The 25195-nt window shown below is 40.5% G+C and overlaps 1 non-coding gene across 1 annotated transcript; it reads left to right on the top strand.

The window, feature by feature from the left end:
* Positions 1-11079: 11079 nt before the first annotated feature.
* Positions 11080-11153, top strand: Trnas-aga (transfer RNA serine (anticodon AGA)). The gene has a single exon. It is a non-coding gene; the product is annotated as a tRNA-Ser (tRNA).
* Positions 11154-25195: the final 14042 nt, after the last annotated feature.

The raw sequence follows: 25195 nt of genomic DNA, 5'->3' as shown, positions 1-25195 counted from the left end.
CACACCGCTCTCTCCATTGGACAGATCCTCCAGACAAAAGCTGAATAAAGAAACTATAGAACTCAGTAACACAATCAATAACCTAGACTTAACTGACATATATAGAATATATCAACCATCATCAAGTGGATACACATTCTTCTCAGCAGCACATGGATCATTCTCAAAGATAGACCATATATTATGCCATAGGGCAACTCTTAGTAAATATAAAGGTGTGGAGATAATACCATGCATCTTATCTGATCATAATGGAATGAAACTGGAAATCAATGATAAAAGAAGGAAGGAAAAATCCTGTATCACCTGGAAAATGAACAATATGTTACTGAATGATCAATGGGTTACAGAAGACATAAAGGAGGAAATCAAAAAATTCTTAGAGATAAATGAAAATATAGACACAACATATCAGAATCTATGGGACACAATGAAAGCAGTTTTAAGAGGGAAATTCATTGCCTGGAGTTCATTCCTCAAAAAAAGAAAAAACCAACAAATAAATGAACTCACACTTCATCTCAAAACCCTAGAAAAGGAAGAGCAAAACAACAGCAAATGTAGTAGAAGGCAAGAAATAATTAAAATCAGAGCGGAAATCAACGAAATTGAAACACACAAACAAAAAAAACCATTGAAAAAATTGATAAAACTAAAAGTTGGTTCTTCAAAAAAATAAATAAGATTGACAGACCCTTAGCCATGCTAACGAAGAGAAGAAGAGAGAAAACTCAAATTACTAACATACGGGATGAAAAAGGCAATATCAAAATGGACACTACAGAAATACAGAAGATAATTAGAAATTATTTTGAAACCCTATATTCCAATAAAATAGAAGATAGTGAAGATATCGATAAATTTTTTAAGTCATATGATTTGCCCAGATTGAGTCAAGATACACACAATTTAAACAGACCAATAACAAAGGAGGAAATAGAAGAAGCCATCAAAAGACTACCAACCAAGAAAAGCCCTGGACCGGATGGGTATACAGCGGAGTTTTACAAAACCTTCAAAGAAGAATTAATACCAATACTTTTCAAGTTATTTCAAGAAATAGAAAAAGAAGGAGCTCTCCCAAATTCATTCTATGAGGCCAACATCGCCCTGATCCCAAAACCAGACAAAGACATTTTAAAGAAAGGAAACTACAGACCAATATCTCTAATGAACTTAGATGCAAAAATCCTCAATAAAATCCTGGCGAATCGAATACAAAAACATATCAAAAAAATTGTGCACCATGATCAATTAGGATTCATCCCCGGGATGCAAGGCTGGTTCAATATACGGAAATCAATAAATGTTATTCACCACATCAATAGACTTAATGATAAGAACCACATGATCATCTTGATAGATGCAGAAAAAGCATTCAACAAAGTGCAGCATCCCTCTATGTTCAAAACACTAGAAAAACTAGAGATAACAGGAACTTATCTCAACATTGTAAAAGCTATATATGCTAAGCCTCAGGCTAGCATCATTCTAAATGGAGAAAAACTGAAGGCATTCCCTCTAAAATCTGGAACAAGACAGGGATGCCCTCTCTCACCACTTCTATTCAATTTAGTTCTCGAAACACGGGCCAGAGCAATTAGACAGACAAAAGAAATTAAAGGCATAAAAATAGGAAAAGAAGAACGTAAATTATCACTATTTGCAGATGATATGATACTATATATAACAGACCCAAAGGGTCTACAAAGAAACTACTAGAGCTAATAAATGAATTCAGCAAAGTGGCAGGATATAAAATCAACACGCATAAATCAAAGGCATTCCTGTATATCAGTGACAAAACTTCTGAAACGGAAATGAGGAAAAACACTCCATTCACAATATCCTCAAAAAAAATAAAATACTTGGGAATCAACCTAACAAAAGAGGTGAAAGATTTATACAATGAAAACTACAGAATCCTAAAGAGAGAAGTAGAAGAAGATCTTAGAAGATGGAAAAATATACCCTGTTCATGGATAGGCAGAACTAACATCATCAAAATGGTGATATTACCAAAAGTTCTCTATAGGTTTAATGCATTGCCAATCAAAATCCCAACGACATTTCTTGTAGAAACAGATAAAGCAATCATGAAATTCATTTGGAAAAATAAAAGACCCAGAATAGCAAAAGCAATTCTAAGCAGGAAGTGTGAATCAGGCGGTATAGCGATACCAGATTTCAAACTATATTACAGAGCAATAGTAACAAAAACAGCATGGTACTGGTACCAAAACAGGCGGGTGGACCAATGGTACAGAATAGAGGACACAGAGACTAATCCACAAAGTTACAACTATCTTATATTTGATAAAGGGGCTAAAAGCATGCAATGGAGGAAGGATAGCATCTTCAACAAATGGTGTTGGGAAAACTGGAAATCCATATGCAACAAAATGAAACTGAATCCCCTCCTCTCGCCATTCACAAAAGTTAACTCAAAATGGATCAAGGAGCTTGATATCAAATCAGAGACTCTGCGTCTGATAGAAGAAAAAGTTGGCTCCCATCTACATATTGTGGGGTCAGGCTCCAAATTCCTCAATAAGACACCCATAGCACAAGAGTTAATAACAAGAATCAACAAATGGTACTTACTTAAACTAAAAAGTTTTTTCTCAGCAAGAGAAACAATAAGAGAGGTAAATAGGGAGCCTACATCCTGGGAACAAATTTTTACTCCTCACACTTCAGATAGAGCCCTAATATCCAGAGTATACAAAGAACTCAAAAAATTAGACAATAAGTTAACAAATAACCCAATCAACAAATGGGCCAAGGACCTGAACAGACACTTCTCAGAGGAGGACATACAATCAATCAACAAGTACATGAAAAAATGCTCACCATCTCTAGCAGTCAGAGAAATGCAAATCAAAACCACCCTAAGATACCATCTCACTCCAGTAAGATTGGCAGCCATTCTGAAGTCAAACAACAACAAGTGCTGGCGAGGATGTGGGGAAAAGGGTACTCTTACATTGCTGGTGGGACTGCAAATTGGTGCAGCCAATTTGGAAAGCAGTATGGAGATTCCTGGGAAAGCTGGGAATGGAACCACCATTTGACTCAGCTATTGCCCTTCTCGGACTATTCCCTGAAGACCTTAAAAGAGCAAACTACAGGGTTACTGCCACATCGATGTTCATAGCAGCATAATTCACAATAGCAAGACTGTGGAACCAACCCATATGCCCTTCAATAGATGAATGGATAAAAAAAATGTGGCATTTATACACAATGGAGTATTACGCAGCACTAAAAAATGACAAAACCATGGAATTTGCAGGGAAATGGATGGCTTTAGAACAGATTATGCTAAGTGAAGCTAGCCAATCCCTAAAAAACAAATGCCAAATGTCTTCTTTGATATAATGAGAGCAACTAAGAACAGAGCAGGGAGGAAGAGCATGAGGAAAAGATAAACATTAAACAGAGACGAGAGGTGGGAGGGAAAGGGAGAGAGAAGGGAAATTGCATGGAAATGGAAGGAGACCCTCATTGTTATACAAAATTACATATAAGAGGTTGTGAGGGGAAAGGGAAAAAAACAAGGGAGAGAATTAAATTACAGCAGATGGGGTAGAGAGAGAAGATGGGAGGGGAGGGCAGGGGGGATAGTAGAGGATAGGAAATGTAGCAGAATACAACCGTTACTAATATGGCATTATGTAAAAACGTGGATGTGTAACGGATGTGATTCTGCAATCTGTATTTGGGGTAAAATTGGGAGTTCATAACCCACTTGAATCAAATGTATGAAATATGATATGTCAAGAGATTTGTAATGTTTTGAACAACCAATAAAATAAAAGGTCAATGGAGTAGAACAGAGCACACAGATATAACCCTAAACAAATAGACAAGTGAATTTTTTTATAATGATGCAAAAGGAATTTAACAGATGAAGGATAGCCTTGCCAATAAATGGTGTCAAAGCAACTGAATATCCATAGGCATATATGAATCTTGACCCAAGTCTCATGTGTCAACACAAAAATTAATTCAAAAGAGATCATAACTCAAATGTAAAATGCAAAACTATAAAATTTCTAGAAAAAAGGGGGAAATACTGCAAATTTAAGGTTCGCTTTTACACAAGGCACAATCCATAAAAGAAAAAATTGATTAAACTTCTTCAAAATAGAAAAAAAACAAACAAACTTTGTTCTACAGAAGACTCTGTTAATAATATGAAAAGACAAGCTACAGAATGGAAGAAAATATTTGCAAACCACACATCTAACAAAGGACTAATATCTAGAATATAGAAAGAACTAACAAAACTTACCAGTAAAACAACAAACAAAAACCAATTAGAATATGGGCAAAATTCTTGAAGAGATATTGTACCACTAAAGAATCTACAGATGACAAGCAAGATTAAAAGTTGTTCACCACCAGCCGACATCAGGAAAAAGCCACTTGCCACCATAATGAAATATCACCACACACGGGTCAGAATGTTTAAAATAGTGATAACACCAAATATTGTTGAGAATTCAGAGACACTGGATCACTGGATATTGCTGTTAGGAATGCAAAGTGGTATAGCTACTCTGGGAAACAGTTTGGCAGTTTCTTAAAATCTAAACATGCAACTAACCTACAACCCAATAATTGCATGCCTGGGCACTTATTCCACAGAAACGAAAGTCTGTGTTCATATAAGAACTTGCACACAAATGTTCATAGAAGTTCTTTTTTTTTTAATTTTTTAGTGCATTACAGTTATACATGATATTGAAGTTCATTTTGATATGATTATACAATCATGAAATGTAATTTGTTCCAATTCAGTCCCTAGTACTTCTCCTCCTCCCTTTTTTTATTCTCTTTCCTCTACTCTACTGGTCTTCTATTTATTTATAGTTTTTTTAAAATCAGTGCATTATAGATATACATAAAGGGAAATTCACTGTGATGTACATGTATCTTAGGAAAGTATGTCATAGTCATTCCACTGTCTTTCCTTTTCTTATCCCCAACCCTCCCGTTCATTTCCCGTTGTCTAATCCACTGAACTGCTATGTTACACCACCCCTTGTACAATAATTTAACAGTGTTATCATTGTGGGAAGCTAAGTAAAGGGTATATTCAATTTCTCTGCATTACTTCTTGCAATTGCATGTGTGTACACAAAAAATCATCTCAAATCGAAAATTTACTTAAGTAGGACCATTTCAAAATATTTTTACCACTGTATTTAATATCCTTAAACATATGCTTTCACATAAAATTACAGAATTTATTTTAAATGACAGTCTTTCTTTTTTTTTACTTTCCCTCCCCTTCATCCTCCTCATTTTCCTACCCACATCACACCCCATTCTTAACGGTTGTCAACAGCCTTCTACAGCAAAAATGGACCATGGAGTGTTAGTAGATGAATGATTGATTTGGAAGAATATCAATGATGTAGATGGCAGTTAATATCTTTAATTCTAAGAGATCTTATAAATTCACAAGGTAAAGATCAATCACCCAAATGGGCAAAAATTTTGAAGAGGTGATTCACTGAAGATCAAATTTTAAATGGTCTAATTACATGTAATAAGTCCCCAGCAGTCAGGGTAATACAAACTGAAGTGATATTGAAGTCACAATGAATATAACTTTATTTTCATCAGACTTACAGGAAGGAAGGAAGGGAGGGAGAGATGGAGATCACTGGCAGGGATATTAGGGCAAAAGGCAATTTAATTTCTTGCTGTGGAAACATAGACCATAACAATCAAGCAACATCTATTATAATTAAATATATACCCTTTAAAAATTCACTGAATCATGCAGGTCAGAATTGTGCACTTTACTATTTATAGATTACTGAATCAAAAGTAAATGAAAAATTTAAAAATATATCTAACCTTGCTCCAGTAAAACCTTTCTATAAATCTATTCCATGAATTAAATCCACCATCTACCCATAAAGACATTGTTCTGAAATGTTTATTTCAACCTGTTTCTTGTACCCAGAGAAAATGCCCACAAATGGAGGTTTGCTTGAATATGATATAACCACACCATGGAATACTGTACAGCTATTTAAAAAGTCAGAATAATATGGGTGACTTGGAGGTATTTCCCTATGGTATTGTTGAGAAAAGCTAGAAAAATAGAAAGTAGAAAAGCATGTATAATGTGGCCCCATTTGAGTTATATCTAAGGAAGCTCATGTATATGTATGCATGTATGTTTGTTTATATGTGCACATCATTGTTATCCCTCAGTGTCCATGGGGAATTGGTTTTGGGACCACTATGGATACCAAAATTCCCTTACATAAAATGGCATAGTATTTGCACAGAATGTAGGCAATCTTCCTCTATACTTAAATCATCTTTACTTATTATACCTAACAAAATGTAAATGCTATGTAAATAATCATTGTTCTGTATTATTTAGGGAATAATGACAAGAAAAAAATGTATGAATTCAGCACAGATGCAGTTTTTTTTTTTTTCAGAACTGGGGATTGTACTCAGGACCTCATGCATGCTAGGCAAGTGCTTTACCACTGAGCTATATCCCCATTTTCTGAATATTTTTGATCTTTTCTTTTTCTTTTTGATCTGAAGTTGGTTGAATTCACAAATGCAGAACCCAAGATGCAGAGGGACAAATATATTCTTGAATTTTTTCCTTCATTCATTTTTTTTCATTCATTATTTTTATTTTTTAAAGAGAGAGAGAGAGAGAGAGAGAGAGAGAGAGAGAGAGAGAGAGAGAGAGAATTTTTTAATGTTTATTTTTTAGTTTTCAGCGGACACAACATCTTTGTTTGTATGTGGTGCTGAGGATCTAACCAGAGCCACACGCATGCCAGGCAGTGCGCTACCGCTTGAGCCACATCCCCAGCCCCATCCATTCATTATTTTTAAAGTGGGGAAGGTTATCCAGTTCAAGTCCCAGAGACAGCTGAAGGTTTATCTGGGCTTGCCCCACTTCCCATACTGTGTATGCACTTCCCGGACTCCTTATGGGGTCTTGGTGGATTGGCCCCATGGGTCTGTCAGTAAATTCTCCAGGATTCTCAAGTTAGGGAAACTTTCTTGGCAGCACATGAAAGTCTGTGTTAATGCCACCCACTTCCTTGTGGGTAAAATATACCATTTCAGTGACTTAATGTCACCTGCAAGTAGCAGAAGACTGTGGAATGGAATCCTGTTGCTAAATTGTCTGCTCACCACTCTCTCCCTGTGGCTTCTGTTTTTACTGTCTCCTTTGGGACCACCTCCTTTTCCAACTCTTCTTAAAATGCATTGAGTTTCTATTTAAGGTTGTTTTTAAACGTTTTGGAACATTCTGGGGTAATAATATAATAAGCATATGTAATGTCTATACACGATAAGAATTTAAACATTGTCTCCTGAGTGGAGGTTGGAGAATAGAGTAGAGGAAGGAGGCCAAACCTGGACCAGCTGTTGTGGAATCAAGGGCTGCTAACCTATCCTTCCCACATGTCCTTCAGGTTGGAGGTGTCCTTCCTTGCAATTTATTCTTATGGGGAGTCCTGAAAACAGGGAACAACTTTCTCTTCCCTTCAGGGAAAATATATGAATGTCAGGAAAGATTTAAAAATTCATATTTACATCCAAAATCATTTTCAAAAGTTATTCCAAAATGAATTAAAATGCCACTTTACACCTTTTACAGTAGACCAAATTCAGAACACTGACAACATCAAATGCTGGTGAGAAGGGAGAGAGCAATATGAACTCGCATTCATTGTTGGTGGAAGGCAAAATGGTACAGCGACATTGGAAGATAGTGTGTTAGCCAGCTTTCCGTTACTGTAACATATACCTGAGGTACTCAACTTATAAAGAGGAAAGGTTTATTTTAGCTCAAGTTTTTGGAGATTTCTGTCCATGATTGGTTGTCCCCACTGCTTTTGGGCCTGAGGCAACACAGTATGCCATGGTGGCAGTGTGTGGTAGAGAACTGATGGAAGAAGGTCTTAGAAACCAGGAGAGTTGGAATAATACATCCATGGATAGAGGCGTGGTCACAGGAAGAGTTCCAAGGGCTGAATGTGAGACCCAGTAGTGTACTCATAGATTTTTCATGTACATCACTGAGACAATTTTCAATAGACCTTTCTCCATTAAATTTACCCTCAAATTAAAGATTTCAATTATTTTTTCCTAGTGGAATGGGAAAGAGGGCAAGATAGTACAGAACAACAAATCCTTTATATCAGTGTTTCTAATATTGTAATGTGCGAATGAATCATGTTAATTCACATGAATTGCCCATGAATCACCTGGGGATCTTGTTAAAACAGAGATTTGGACTCTGCAGGTGTGGGGTGAGACTCTGCATCTTAAAACAAGCTCCCAGGAGATACCAGTGATGCTGCTCTGCAGACCACACTCCAGGGAGCAGGAGTCAAAAATTTTAGACTTTAAATCATTTTTATGTAACTTTTAAATTTTTTGTTTGTTTCTTAAGGAAGATCTGAGTAGGAGACTGATCAAAACATTCTTATTTGCTGGTCATTATTTTATTGGGTCACATTTTGGCTAATGATGTCCTCATTGCTCTGATCACATTTAATCATGGCTAGCTTCCCCATGATGCTGAATTCATTGTTTATAGGTACCATGGCTCATTAACTATCACACCCCCAGAACTCAATTTCTTGAAGGTATTTAAGAAAGGTATGTCAGTGGGGTAATTAGGGACCAGTTATACAATGGTTGATTTGTACAGCAGAATATCAGATTTGTAGCATTAGGAAAAAAAAAAAAAGGTAGATATCCAAGCATTGCTGCCAGAAGACGATCATCTTACCCAGCCTGTGGATGATGTGGAAGAAACCCCCTGGAAGTCAAGTCTTAAAGATGAGTATTCAGGGAAATAAGAAGGAGTTCTTGGGAGGTCAGTGAGAACAAAGCATACATCACTAGCTCTCACACAGCATCAGCATCATCAGAAGAGTGTTCACTGCTGCATGAAAGACAGCAAGAGAATGCTTTTAGGCAGGAATGCAGCAATGGGCACAAGACCCCAGAGAACAAGGGGGCGGAGTGGAGAGATTGGGATGTTGATGGAGTCATCCAGAGACAAACGCTTCCATGCCCCTTAGGCTCCCACATTTCTGTGTGTTCCACATAGACCTGTTTGCCCTTCTGTGGGACGTCTCTCTAGACAGCGAGGTCTGCAAGTTTCCATCAGGATTTAAAAATAAACTGTGTTGAGACTGAAGAAAATGATCGCTTCTTCAACTCTCTTATTTACGTTTGTAATGGGCACTATGTTTCAAGGCCACAGAACTCAGGAATTGCAAAGTGGAAATTTCCTTTGTTTTATAAAAATGAACTTCATCATCCCAAATCTCTATATCAGACACTGTTGCTGACCCACCATGTCTCCTCGGTGTTGTGGAATTATTATTTCAGTGCATGCTAACCCAATGGCTTCCTATTATACCTCTTTACCTGAGAGTTTTCTCTGGCTATTCTCTGGCTAAGGCAGGTGGGAGGGATCAGGGAGCTGACCCAGGCAGGAGCAGATTTAACTAATGACTGACCTATCTGCTCGTTGCCATTGATGGTGGGTGTTTTATTTATTTTTTATATTTATTTTTTAGTTGCAGTTGGATACAATACCTTTATTTATTTATTTATTTATTTTAATATTTATTTTTTAGTTGTGTTGGACACAATACCTTTATTTATTTATTTTTATGTGGTGCTGAGGATTGAACCCAGGGCCTCACATGCGCTAGGCGAGCACTCTACCACTGAGCCACAACCCCAGCTCCAACAGTGGGTGTTTTAGTTGGCTTTTTCCTACACTATAAACAAAAGATCTGACAATTTTTTAGAGGAAGAAAATTTTATTGGTGCTCATGGCTTCAGAGGTCTCAGTCCATAGGTAGCTAGACACCATGACTCTAGGCCTGAGGTGAGGCAGGATACCATGGCAGAAGGGTGTGGAGGAAGAAAGGACATGACAGCCAGGAAGTAGAGACATTTGTAGGACATGTTAAAATACAGATTCCCAGACCCTACCCCAGACCTCAGAACCTCTGGAAACAGGGTCTGGGTGTTTGTTTCAATCAGCTCCCAGATGATTCTGAAGACTCACCAGGACAAAATATAAACTCAAAGACATGCCCCTGCGCTGTGACCCACTAGTTCCAGCTATACCCTACCTACCTATAGTGAATTAATCCATTCAAGTGGATTAATGCACTGATTAGTTAAGGTTCTCATAACCCAATCATTTCACCTCTAAAATTTCTTTCATTGTGGAGGACACCTCATATCTAAACCATAACGGTGGGTGATTACTCAGGGGATGCTCTAAACAGTCTCCCAGGTGTCTCACAGTTTGGGCCCCCATTGTAGTAAACAGTTCATTGACACACCCTTCATGGACTGCTTTCCCCTTGTGGTCTCACATCTCTACTCCCTCACCAGTATTTTATGAGGCCACGTGCAAGATAAATCACTTGCACTAAAATCTGTGCGTGAGGGTCTGCTTCTGGGGTAACCCAATCCAAGACAGCCCCTCTTTCCTCCTAAATACATAAAACTTAATCCAGCCTTGTTCAGGTAAACACAATTATTTTCAAAGTTTTTAGTCATTTCAGATATAAACTTATCAGTTTAGGATTTTCTTCCTCTCCATGTCTCTATATAATCCTGGATCCCAGAATTCAGGGGTCTAGAGAAGGTAGAGGGTCGGAGTGTCAACACTTTGTATGTAGTTAGATTTTTGCTGATTTTCCAGTTTTTACTATGGTATCTCCTACTCTCAACTATGCCTGGTATCTTCATTTTATTCTTTCTGGGTGAAAATCTTTCAGTTCAGATGGTACCAAGGAGGAGAATCTGGGTGTCTATTTGCTTTGTAACCAAACTTGACTCATCTGTTTTCAGCATCACACTCAATCCTGCTGCCAATAATACATGAAAAAATTGGGGTTTCTGCTTACCAAAGTAGATTGCTTCTTGGATATTTTTCCCATAGTCAACTTGGGATTCCATTTTCTTGAGTCTCCTGATTTAGTTACCATTCATCCTTCTACTTCCCAGATTCCAAAATGGCAATGGTTGGGCTGGGGATATAGCTCAGTTGGTAGAGTGCTTGCCTAGAATGCACAAGGCCCTGGGTTCAATCCCCAGCATCACAAAAAACAAAAACAAAACAAACAAAAACAAAACAAAACAAAAAAACCCAAAATGGCAGTGGTCACAGATTTTCTGCCTGTCTTTTTATTTTGTACCAAAAATAGCAAAAGAATAGAATAAACTATTCTTTTGCTGTTTTTGGTACATTTCATGGAAGGTTAGAGGTAATTTTTACATTAAGTTCACTATTTAAGTTTGAAAACTCCTTCTCACCAAATAGTTCTTAAAACTGTTCAATATGGAAGGCAGCAAGAAGACCACACAGTGACTATCCATCTCCCAGAGCGCTTGTTTTCAGTCCTGGTTTGGCCTTCAGAATCACCTGGGAGCTGATTGAAACAAACACCCAGACCCTACTCCCAGAAGTTCTGATTTTAGGTCTGGAGTAGGGTCTGGGAATCTGTATTTTAACGTGTCCTACAAATGATGCTTGAAGATTATCATAGTAGAAAAACTGCCTACACAAATTGCTGACAGATGGCCAGCCAGATCTTAGTTCACACCTTCATTGCCAGCCTGTGCAAACAGTGAGATGATTTTGAATGTTAGGAAGTGATCTAATACGTGTAGCTTGAATCTGTGTTCAGTGAACCTTCTGTCATTGTTCCTAGTTTTACTCCTTGAGACAGTGCCTCATATGTATGGTTGCTGTTTGTATGACTTTGGAAGCTTCAACTATTTTCATACCTCCCTTTGAGCTCCTCTTTACTTAGGTGCTTTACTAGTTTACTACCTCTTCCTGGAGCAGGTTTTTCAGTTGCTTTACTGTCCTGGATAGCTGCTTCTGGCAACCTAACTCCAGTTTATCAACATCTTTCATGGGAGCCAAATGGAATTCAATATCCTCAGTTGTTGAACTGGAATACAAGGTGGTTGTTATGTCCCTAAAATCAGACTTTACATATATTAATGTGGTCATTGATTGTATGATTTTGCTTCACTTTTATTTTTAAAGTACAGTATTACTGATGGTTCAGTTTGCATCTTGGACAGATGCCCTGTGGATCTTCCATCTAGACCTTTTAAGTCAGGTCCCCCACTGCTACACTCAATAATAGACTCAAACAATGGGTTGAATGGATAAGTAGATGAATATATGATCCTGGGAAGGAAGTGGAAGTAGGAGTTGAAGGGACATTTCTTGATGTTATGGAATTCTGGTGAAGTCCTAAAGGTGGAATAGTAGGTGAAATTAACCTTCACTTTTAAAGAGGGTACTAGAATGAACAAGGTGAAATATGTTTTTTTCCCCTTCAAAAGGAAGGTTCTAGACATGACCAAGACAGACTTACTAGGAAATATGAGAACCAACTCAATGGCCATAGACTCCTTCTATGACCTCCAGTCTTTATGAGAAGTCAATATATTTGCAATAATTTTGGGGAAGTCATTGGTAAAGGAGAGCTCAGCTTAGTGGGGGCCTCTATGGTTCCTTTTATAATCCCCCCATGTGGCCTTTCACTTCTGGTTGGTGGCCTGATGAGATGCAGAGTCCTGTGGTCCCATCTTGGTGCAGCCACAGGGAGGAGGAAGGCAGGGGAAACTGGACCAGGGAGATTTATATGAAACGAGGTCTGGAACCCACGTCTCACAGCTTGTGCTCATGACAGAATGGTTACTTGGCACTGCCTGGGACGGCAGGGCGAGGAGGTGAGGACTCCCTGTATTTGGCGTATTTGGTGTGGCAAGCACTGGCAAGTGGAACCATGGGTTGTAGTCGTCAGGTTTAAGTCATTTTGATGGGATCTTAACCCAAGAGGTAAGGGGATTCCGGCAGAAAGAAGGTTGGAATGGATTAGTGGGACAAGAATCAGAAAACAGGGAGACACATGAGGTTATGCAGGGAGTATTGCCCATACCAAAGGACTGCATGGTATGAAGCCTTGTGTGGAACACTTCCAAAGGACTCACAGACATACCCCACCAGGAGTAGGTTGAAAGCCTGATAAACACTGAAGGCCTCTCCAGCCTTCCCTAGTATTGTTAATCTCTCTGGCCTTGTCCTAGAGGAGGGAAGAAGTAAAGGAAGAGCAGGACAGCTCACAGTTCCTTTCTTCACTGCAAGCCCTCAAACCACAGGGTAGGCATGATCTGGAAGGAGAATTGATGCTTTAAATTGCATATGAGATTGGAGTTTTGATTTGGACTGAAATTGCTTTGCAATAGCTAAAATATAAATCATTTCAGAATGAGACTGCTCTTACTGGTGAAAGTGATTGATCTGTCTCAGATGTTTTCTACGGGTAGGACAGTGAACTTTTGAAGAAAAGAATGGATAGATGTATGAATCTATTTCCTGCTTGGACTTTAGGCAGCTCAGCATGTTTAATTTGAATTAACAAATGGATTCTAGTTATTGTCCAAATCCCATATAACTGCTAGTCTCTTGGACTCCTGAGAGTCTGTGGTCAGATCATTCATTCATTCAGCTTTTAGTTGGTTCTTGTTTTGTGCCTCATTTTGGGCTAAGTCCTTAGTGTCCTTGATGAATTAACCAGGCTCTTGATATTGAGGAGCTTGTTTGGCTTTTAGAGAAGGAGGGGATTCTGCTGAGCTCTGAGGGCTCAGACCTCTCCTGGAAGAGAAAAGAAGGTATTTGTTCAAAATAAGAGTGCTATCTCTTGGAGGTCAGTGTTCCTGATGTCTCAATCTGGCCTGACCTGGCTCATTGATTCACTCATCCATTCATTCAAGAAATATGTAATGAACATCACCTACTTGGTGTCTTTCTTAGAGGACATTCCCCACAGGCAGATTGTGCAGTATGACAAGTCTCTGTCTCATTCTCTTAGAAATTCAAGTGGTTTGGGATAGGTGTTTTGTAATCTATATTTTATATGTACTACTGTGCCTTCCCCAAGTTGCTCCCAGTGCTCTATAAACTCAGACCAAATCTGGAGAACAGGGCAGGGTCGAATTATGCTGGTGTTGCCTAAGCACCGCAAAGGAAATGACAAAGGGTCAGTGTCTTCCTATTCTCCCAAATCTGGGTACTGGGGGTTAAGTTGCTGGACAGAGTTGCAGTGTTTGGACATATTTGTTCCAGTACATGTTGTTTATCTGAAATTCAAATTTAACTGGATATCCCAAATTTTAACGCATAAATAGGGCAATTCTATTTGGGAAAAGCTTTCTCAGGATGGAGAAAGGCCATGTCTCATCTCAGGTTTTCAAGAGAACCCTTCTCCTACAGCTGGTCTGTGCTGTTGGCTTTCCTCACCTAGCCCTTAGGGGGCAGCACCCAAAGTAAAGTCCTTGAATGGAAAACAGGTTCTGTTGCACAGGACAGTTTGCCTCTCTGGGCCTGATTTTTCCCACTGAAAAAAAATCAGAGGGCTGAGAAATCCATGGGCCATTCCAACATAACAGATGGATTTAGCTTTAAGGGGGTAAACAATACAGGAGCATTTGGTCATTTGTCAACTCTGTACCCACTCAAAGCTGTGTGTGTAAAGAGGCAGGATGGATTAGAGACCCTAAACTTCCCAAGATAATGCAGGAAATGGCTTGTTAAGAGTTAACAGCCGTGCTTTTTTTTGATTTTGTAGTGTAGAAAACCACACTATAGGCAGTGGGAGGAAGAGGGAGCAGTTGGGGCCCTGCCTCATTTCTGTCTCAGTTTACCTTGCCCAGAATGACCCCCACTCCCTTCATCCCTCCTCATCCCTTGGAGGAAACAAAAGTTCTTTCTTCTGTTCCTGGCATCTAGCAGGCTGGAAGGAGGAAACAAAGACACAATGGCTGGTTGTTGAGCTGAGCTTGAAAAGGCCCTGCCTCAGGGGGCCCAGTGCCTGCCACAGCCCCATCTAGGAGGCTGCTCCTGGCTATTCATTCATTCAATTTTTTTTCCCTAGAACATAAGGCAAGGAGGAAGGGCAGAGCTCTACAGAACTGGAGGGGAAGCCATAAAAATGACTACAACAAGAGGAGAGAAAAATGCACGTGTCCCACATTGCTTTTGTACCTAACTCTAGGATCACAGAAATTTTTCAGGACAGAGAGAGACTGAGAAAAGTTGAACAAAGCTCTTACCAGAGCTGGGAAACAAACCAGAGTACCCCCAGAACTACGGGGAAGGACAGAGTATCTGGAGGGTGTAGGTGACTATTGCTCTGAAGCAGAACAGTGTTGACTCTTGGTTCTAGGAGAGAGGTTGGTATGTGTCATTGTCTTAGTCTGTTTGTGCTGCTATTGAGAAACTGATGTGACTCCATTTTTGAAAATAAATAAATAACAGCAGCTTCTACCTCAAGGCCTGTCCAAGGAAGGGGGCATGACCCTTGTCCTTGGAAAAACCCACAGAGCACTCCTAGGCACATACCCACCCTGCTGAGTTGTTTGTCTACAAATAACAGGAGAGGTCTGTGGCGCCAGGTATCCCAGACTCAGGCTAGGTGAGGACCCATAGCAACCCCCTAGCAACCTCCAATCAGGATGAGACAGGGAAAATACCTGGGATGCCAGATGACTCCCCAGTAGTTTATGGTAGTTGATAACATGTTGGGAAACCATGTAGTTGAGCACGTACACCCCTTGTGGCCTAAACCAATCAGTTCAAAGGAATCCCCCTCTTGTACTAACCAATCACCCCTACCCAACTTGTTCCCGCTATTGAATGTGCTAATCAATGTTAAGAGTTGTTGTTTGACTTTCCCGCAGTGTGGAATGATTTGCTGTGTGATGTTGTGATACATAGAGTATCCCCCCAATACCTATAAAATCTCACTGGACAAAGGACTGGGACTCACTCCCTGGGACCGCTGTGTCGGGAACAGTTGTGAGTCCAGGCTCAAACTTGCAATAAAGACTCTTGTGTGATTGCATTGGATTCAGCTCCTGGAGGTCTATTGGGGATCCCACAAATCTGGCATTACACTATCACAAAATACCACAAAAATAGGGATTTATTTCTCACTATTCTGGAGGCTGGGAAGTTCAAGATCAAGCTGCCAGCAGGTTCAGTATCTGCTTCCAAGATAGTGCCTTGAACATTGCATGTCCACCTGGTGGAAGACCAGATGACTGAAACTGTCCTTACCTGGTGAAAAAGCAGAAGGGAACAAACCTACTTCCTCAAGCCCTTTTTTAAAGTCTCTAACCCCATCCATCAGCATAGAATTAAGTGATCACTTCCTAAAGGCCTGACCACTTACCACTTTTGCGTTGGTAGTTAAGTACCAACATATGAATTTGGGGACACACATTAGATCATAGCAGTTGAGGACACCATTGTGCCACTTGAGCTTCCTGGGAACCCCTTTACTATATCTCTCTGTGTATCCCCCAGTTTTGGGTACTTTGCTGCTAGTGCTGTCATCTGTGCCTTTTGGAGGGTTGTCTTGGGTGGTTGGAACTGCCTTATCTAACAGAAGACAGAGGGCCTGGGGATTTCATGTTATTCCCACCAATTCCTCCCCTTCTAGCCCAGGACAGGTGTGGGAGTGAAGAAGCTCAGTTGCCCAAGGTGAGACCGTCTGACGCATGGTATATATTCCAGATCTCCCCATAAGAGCAGACTGAGGCTAGGGATCCATCTGAAATGCGTTCCTTGCATGACTTCTTCCTCTTCTGCATCCTGCTTCCTCCAATTTCTTACTGGTTTATCCTTATTACTTTTATAATTCATTAAGGAATTTATTATTTAATAATGACCACTTACATTTGAGTCCTGTTTCAGGTCAGATTTTGATTTGATTATAGCAGTGAAGCAGCCCTTTGTTTGAACCTAAGGAAGATGTTCCAGTTAACAGCCCAAGTCCTCAAGAAAGAAGAGAGTCAGAGGGGAATCAGCTTCAACCAGTCATGACCAGCCATGAGCAGAATTATAATTTGGACAAGACCCAGGTCTCCCATGGCAGGAAGAGGTGTGGATGTTTAAGAGCAGAATCTCCTGGAGGTTGGCATCATGATCTCCAATGTTTCTGTTTTCACTTCAGGATCTTTGAAATGATTTACATGAGAAAACCTAAATATATAGAACAAGAGTATTTGTTTTAGACTCATGTACCATTTTATTTTTAAAAAATTGTGTGTATTTAAGATGTACATGATGTTTTGACATACACAGTGAAGTGATTATTACAGTCAAGCAAATTAACATCGCCTCTCCCACATGGATACCATAAAGTGTAGCGTGTGTCTGTGTCTGGGTAGTATGAGCATCAGAAATCTACTTTTCAAGAAAATTTTTTGGTATCCTACGATATTATTAACTATAGTCATATTGCTGCACATCTAGCTGTACTTATTTATCTTATATAGCTACAACTTTGTGCTCTTTGACATATATAGCACCTAATTTCTCCCTTATCCCTGGCTCAGGTAACCACGTTCCACTCTGCACTTCTGTGTAGGTACATGTCCCACTTCCACATGTGAATACCATTCCTAGCAGTATGACCTGGAGCAAGTCACTCAACTTCTCTGAGCCTTAATTTTCTCATCTAGAAAATGGGGCTGAGAGCGACTCAGACCTCAGAGAGTTGTTGAGAGGGTTGTATGAGCTAATGTATATGCCTGACATGGTGAGTATGTTGGTTCTGGTGCCTGAGTGTCAGTGTTAATATAAAATAGAAAACCATCCCGTCTTTAACCAAGGTGTCTTTCCAAGGAGGGACATGCCAACTGCTAAATAATGCATCCAGCTGGTGAGTTTTGAAGAGAGTTGTTATGGCAACTCTATTTTTAAGTCATGAAATTGGCAACAGCCATGAATTTGGGAGTAGGTGACAACAAGAAGTGATGAGGATGACATAAATAAACTTGAAAAAAAGAAGAGGAAGGAACTAAGAACACGAGAAGCAAGTACAGAAGCACATATTAAGGATGGATAATTGTGAGTCCTGGTGGCAGTCAGGAATCTGTCCTGGTCTGCACAGAATGAAAGGCAAGCCAGGGAAGGGATTTGTTACATGGTTGTGGCTGTGGCCCTCCCTGTCAAGGTTGCCTGAGCCCTTCTGCTCCTTGTTGGGCACCCCCAGAAGGAGAGGAGAGACCATCTCCCTCCACTAACCCTGCTAATAGGACTGTGGTCCTGCTTTAAGCTCTTCATTCCTATGTTCTTCCCTTTTACTTCCATTCTACCTGCCTGTCTCTACTGGGAGCTCCCTGGGAGGAGACATTCCCTCCCTGTCCTCTCTCTGGAGGTTCCCAGTGACTCCCTGACATAGAGAAGTGCCAGGGATCCTCATTCACCCCCAGGAATGGGAAGAAGACAGAGTCATGGTCTCCCTGATACCTGAGTAGTGAGAATAGCAATTGGCATTGTGGGAACCATGATGCCAGGGGGACACCTCACGTAGGTCTTAAGGGAAACTTCCCTGACAGGAGGCCAGGAGAGCTGGAGTGTGGGCTTGCGAGAGCCAAAGCTATGGTGGTTGCAGGAGAAATGAAGGACCTGCCCCAAATTATCGGCTACTGTTCTGTCTCTCCACCCAGGTGCATACTCTGCCCGTCTCTACCCCAGAGGGTGACCCTATATATGGCACTATTTAGGCTCCCCTGCCAGCTGAATTCTGGTTGGGTTTGGCCAATGAGAGGTCCCTGGACTAGAAGGCAGACAGAAGGAGAGGACTAGCCTCTAGTGGCTGCTTTGATATGGCTCTATCCCTTTGGAAATGGCTTTTTGGCTCTCCAGCTGTTATGGTTTGGATGGGAGGTGTCCCCCCAAAGCTCACGTGTGAGACGATGCAAGAAGGTTCAGAGGAGAAATGATTGGGCTATAAGAGTCTTAACACAATAAGTGAATTAATCCCTGATGGGATTCATTGAAGCGGTAGGGTGTGGCTGGAGGAGGGGGGAACTGGGGCGTGGCTTCAGTGTATACATTTTGTATCTGGAGAGTGGAGTTTCTCTCTCTGCTTCTTGATCACTGTGATATGAGCTGCTTCCCTCTGCCACCCCCTCCTGCCATGATGTTCAGACTCACCTCAAACCCTAAGGAATAGAGCCAGCCTTCTATGGACTAAGATCTTTGAAACTGTAGACCTCAAATAGCCTTTTCCTCCTTACAGTTGTTCTGGTCAGACCCTTTAGTCACAGAAGCAGAAAGGCTAACCAAAACACCAGCTTTCACTGGGCTCCTACATTCCTTTGCTTCTCTTACCCTCAGTCCCAAGGATGGTAATGCTGCTGTCTTCTGCTGGTTTCTAGGAGCCAGATTACTTCTTATTGGTCCCCTTAGCCCCACAGGCCCAGCTATAAATAGTACCTTCGTTCAAGTTTGCTCATTTGAACCAGCTGAGTTGAATTCATTACTTACGAAGACCCTGACTGGCACATGGAGAGAGAATAAAGGCACCAAGGATCCTAATTTGTGTGGAATTGGTTTGCTGAGACAGCAAAGATGCAGACCGGAGTGGGAGAAAGAGAGTAGAATAAACTGGGGGGATACAGTGGTAGAGCCCACTTTGGAGAGCTGGATCTCATAGGTCCAAAGGATAATTGTGGTTCCAGCTGGTGCTGCAACCAGGGAGATATTCTTCTGTGAGGGGAGGAGGGAGAGGTGCCTGATTGTCTCAAACTTGTCAAGTTCTTTATTGATTTTTGCTTCTGGATCTTGTAGCTAACCACCTCGTTATATTCTTAATATTTCTATTTGTTTTTTTCTAGTTTTTTTCCCCATATAGAAGATAATATTATCTACAAATAAAGACAATGGATTCTTCATTTCTAATTTGGTAACATTTCCCCCTTCTCTTATTATGCTGACTTCCCTTACCTTTAGTCCCAAGGACAGTAAGGCCGCTCGCTGTCTGCTGCTGGTTGAAAGGAAGAGATGATACAAGTATTTGCCTTGTTCTTGCCTTAAAGCGATCACCAATTTCTCTTTAATTCTCATCTCAGAGCTCCCCACTCCAGGGATTTGTCTCACCTCCCAACCCTGCTTTCCCTGGTGCTGAGAGGCTCTGTCTGTGAGAATGTCTTGGGGGAATGGGTGGTAGCTCTTTCACAGTCTAGGGCCCAGAGGGCAGCCCAGGATTAACTCTTTCTTCCAGGTCTCGGCCACATCTACATATTTTGCTCGCAAGCCTCTCCATTCTTCACAGTTTCCAGTGGTATTGAATCTGGCAGAGAGTCACGTGACTGCCCACTCCCTTTCTCCCTTTACCCTCTTTCTTTCTCCAAAGACAAATGGTAACTGTCAAAGAGAGTTGCAACCCTCAAGGAGACAGAAAAACATTTTCCTTCTCACCCCATGATTTTCAAGACCACATTTCCTCAGTGGAGTTGAACTTCACACTTTGACGTGGAACATCGCCGGCTCCTTTCTTTTGTCTCAATCTTCTTGCGTTGTGCACCTGGGTCTGCTGGGAGTAAGAAATAGCACTACTTCTTAATAACTGTTCCCTCGGCTCGGCAAAGACTGACTCTAAAAAGCTTTGCAATTGCCACATAAAAGCTCAATTAAAGTCTTAGCCAAGGGTTACTCTCCTTTCCAGTTTGGAATAGGGAGGGTGTGTGGATTTCTTCTCCCTGTTCATAGCAATGCTATAGAACAGATGAGCTGTAGCTTTCAAGTGTTTAAGTGGGTGGGGGAAGCAGTTCTCCTAAGACATATGGTCCCCAGAAAGCGTGGGCTGTGGTTTGGTTATATGTGTGCATTTTCTTCTCAGGCCTTCCTTTCCAGGGGGTTTCAATTTGCATCAAAGTGGCAGACTTGGGTAGGAAAGAGAGGCGGCAGAGATGCTGCAAAAAAGTGACAGTTTGGTCAATTAAAATCTTAGACCATATGGTTTTCCTTAGGTAGTGTCCAAAGTTGTGTCTCATGACAAACAAGGTTTGAATTTGAGAGATTACAGTCTTCTCATTCTTCAACAGTAATGTTCTATAAGTATGTCTTGAACACCGAGTTACCAAACATTGAACAATTGCTCCTAAGGGAAGCACAGGGTTAGTTAGGTTCCTGCAAGTTACTGGTCACATTTTTGTCCCCTAGTCAATGCATAATGTTGTTTTATGTGTTTCTGTTCAAAGATTCATTATTATATATATACACACACACAGAAAGATTCATTATATGTGTGTATATATATATATATATATATATATATATATATATATAATGAATTCATTACCACTGAACTTGTGACCGACACCACTATAACTCAAGCTTGAATGAAGCTTCTCTAACACCCCTATTTTCTCTGTAAGAGAAATATACATGACAAGAACAACTTGGAAGACATCATCTCCTCCTCCTCCTCCTCCTCCTCTTTTTCTCCTCCTCCTTCTTTTCTTTTCCTCTTCTTCTTCCTCCTCCTTCTTTTCTTTTTGATAAAGAAGAATGAATACAGAGCCTCACACATATTAGGCAAATGATCTACCTCTGTACTTCACCCCAGCCCTTTTAAAATTTTATTTTAAGACAGAATCTCACTAAGGGGCAGAAGGCAGCCTCAAGCCTGGGTTCCTCCTGCCTCAGCCTCACCAGTAACTGGGGTTACAGATATGTGGCCCCGTGCCTGGAATGTCATTGCCTTCTTGTACTTTGGAACACCAAACATTACTTCAGCAGTACACTTGAGGGACATTTTAAACAGTGAAATCACCAAGGAGAAGCACAAAAGTGAAAAAGGTGTGACACTGAATAGACCTTGAAAAGAACTAGGAAGGCAGAGCATCAACTTGTTCCACCTCAGCTGAGAACATGTGCCAGATTTTTCACTATTTAGTTTGTGTACATGAATGACTGTGAAAGCATTATGAATATTGATTTGGGTTATCAATAAATTTTAGTGTGTGAGCAAATTCATGAATATGGAATCCAAGAATAATGAGGATATATACCAGTATGTATGTATGTATGACAAAAGACTGTTTTGTCCACCTATTGGACCATCCTGTGGCTGAGTTCAGTACAAGGATTATGTTGGGATCCTGCCTAGAAGCTAGGCTGTGTTAGTCAGTTTCCCATAGCTATGATCAAAATAGGTGACAAGAACAACTTAGAAGAGGAAAAGTTTATTTTGGCATGGTTTCAGAGGTCTCAGTCTGTGATTGGCCAGCTCCATTCATTTGGAATGGAGAATATCATGGAAGGCCATGATATTTCATGGCAGACAGGAAGCAGGGGTCAGGGAAGAAACAGGTGATAGGGACAAGATATAGTACTTAAGGGCATGCCCCCAGTGATCTGCTTCTTCCAGCTAAGCTCTATTTGCTTGCTTTACCACCCAGCAGTCCATTCAAATTATTAATACATCAAATTGATTAATTAATTTATGAGGTTATAGCCCTAATCATTACCTAAACACCCTACTACCTCTGAATCTTGCTGTACTGGGGACTGTGCTTTCAAAACATGAACTCTTTAGGAGACATTCAAGATCTAAACTATAACATAGATAGATCCAGAGCTGGGAACCCAAGGTCAGCGTTAAGTGAGATTTCAGACTGAATTCTTTCCTCTTAGCCTGAGAATCACATGTGGAATTTCAGTACAAGCACTCAACAAAGGGATGCAAGGATATTGCATCTGTATGGCTTTCTGTCCAAGGGTTGACTTCCCCACTTCTTGGAGGCAAAGTTCACTGCCTAATTCCCTGTTCCGTGTTAACTTTTTCTAAGTTTCAGTGAAACAGTTTCACCCCCTTTAGTTTGTTGTATCTGAAGAAGGTGCCAGACACATTTTTCTTTTTCTCTCCCTTCCTTTTTTTCTTTCATTGGGAACTTAACCCAGGGGAACTTTACCACTGAGCTACATCCCCAGCCCTTTTCATTTTTTTTTTTTAAATTTTGAGATAGGTTCTCACCAAATTACCAAGAGCATCTAACTATATTGACCAAAGTTGCATTTCAAACTATTGGCATGCCTGATGGCCTCAGGAAAAAGGGACTCAATAGCCAAAGACACTGATGACTGACCTACCGAGCCTCTCAGGAGTTATTTGCAGTCCTTACAGTCTTTGGTGATTAATGTGTTCACATCCCTGCTATTTGGAGAAGCGAAGTTAAGCTGTGCTTGAAAGCAATAAAGACATTTTCTATGAGAATCCAGGCTGTCCTGCTGACACACTGCCTGGGTTACTGATGTTTCTCCTAGCAAAGGGTTGAGAAGAAAGATGAAGATTAGCAAAGGGCATGTATCCCATTTAGTGGCACTACCACTGGACATACCAGGATTTCTATGTCCCGGTCCCTCTTGTGTCCATATGCCAAAACTTCTATCAGGGAAGGAACAAAGACAGAAGATGTATTTGTGCTACTCTTCAAAAGGGCACCATCAATCCCAAAAGGTAGGTATACCTTAGGAGGAAGACTGACCTCGTGACTGGGAGCATTTGGTTCCTGAGAAGCATGGGGAATGACCACTGCTCAGGCTAGCTGGTAGTAGCTTGTGTGAAGACTGAATATTCTGTCTTGGGTGACCCAGACCTCTTCTTGTCTTTGAATGCAAACATATCCCATCTCAACTGACTGCTTTCCCTGGGGCCAGGTTGCCTTTCATCTCAATCTACTTCCCAACGGGGCTCTAGCATTAGAGCAAATAGCCCCAAGGACATTTAAGGAGAAAAGAAAGGAAGGAGCAGTGGAGTGGTCCTGGTGGAATTCTCTCTGGTTTACCTGGAATCCTGGGTTCTAGATTATAAAGTTCCTTGGATGGGATGTACTCTTGGCCTATCAGAGAGAGGAAAGGTATCTTCCATGCAGCTTAAGATTCTCCTGGGAGGCCAGATACCATTTAAATGTCTTTTCAAGCATTCTAAGTGAGAGTCCACTCCTTTGGGCTCAGGTATACATAGTCACTGAGTACTGTTCACTGGCCCAGAGTTCAAATCTTGGGGCAATGTTTTGGCTCCAACATGTGTTGCCATGTGCACTAAAAGGCCTTTCCTAGCCGAGTGCCAGTGCACTGTAATCTCAGTGACTCAAGAGGCTGAGGCAGGAGGATCACAAGTTCAGAGCCAGCTTCAGCAAAAGCAAGGCTTTAAGCAACTCCGTGAGGCCCTGTCTCTAAATAAAATACAAAAATAGGGCTGGGGATGTCGTTCAGTGGTCAAGTGCCCCTGAGTTTAGTCTCCGGTACCTCACTACCCCAAGAAAAAGGCCTTTCCTGGTCTGGTATCCTGAGTGTGTGTGTGTGTGTGTGTGTGTGTGTGTACACGCACATGCGCGTGTGTCTCCTCTTCAGTCCAAGGGGTAGAGAATGGTTAAATTGGGAGGATGTTTCTGGTAAAAACAGAACTCATTTTAAGTTTTCTAATCACTTTCCACATGTCACATTCTCCCTTTTTTTTTTACATTCTTCCTTTTAACTCTGGAATTGTTTTTCATGCCTGAGGGCCTAAAGTCATCTTTTAATTTCTCCAATTTGAGAGGCAACTTACTTCATTTTTCTTGTTCTGAATGAGAAAAATGAATCTGTTCTGCTAAAGGAGACAAAATTTTCAATATATAATAAAAGGGATAAATGAGTGTATACACATATGTGTATATACATTTTTAATGTATATATATGTATATAATGTATATATGTGTGTGTGTATGTGTATATATATATATATATATATATATATATATATATATATCTTACACTTGCCATTAATTAGTCTTGAGAAGAAAAGACACAAATACAATTGATTTATTACCTTAATTTTGGATTGAGAGAGAAACAGTCTCCATGCAAATAGCAATAAACTTTCAAACAAACAAGGTCATTTTAAAACGAATGGGTAACATGGACACAGTATAGTGGTTCCCTGCTTATTTGCACACAAGAACACAGTCCTGGGCAATGAGCTTGAGAGATGTAACGGAGATGAGTCTGGTTGCTGGTATGAGCTTCCACTGCTCTAAAAACGTCTTTGCCAAGTTCTGTCTCTGTTTCAGGGTTGAGCTGTTTAAATGGCTGTTGCTTCATTAATATCTAAATATACTAACATGATATGAAACATTAGCAGGGAAACAAACACTGTGATTAGGATTTCATATGTTAATTATTCCATTGAATAACAACACAACACTTTTATTCACTGGCAAATCACAAATACACACTGATGTTTACAAGATTTTTTTTCAGTTAAAGTGAAAGGAGGATGGTACA

This window comes from Marmota monax, unplaced genomic scaffold (assembly GCF_021218885.2).
Source record: "Marmota monax isolate L192 unplaced genomic scaffold, Marmota_monax_Labrador192_F-V1.1 WCK01_AAM20220418_F8-fsc00014, whole genome shotgun sequence".
Classification (NCBI taxonomy): Eukaryota; Metazoa; Chordata; class Mammalia; order Rodentia; family Sciuridae; genus Marmota; species Marmota monax.
This window is presented reverse-complemented; position numbering and strand designations above follow the sequence as displayed.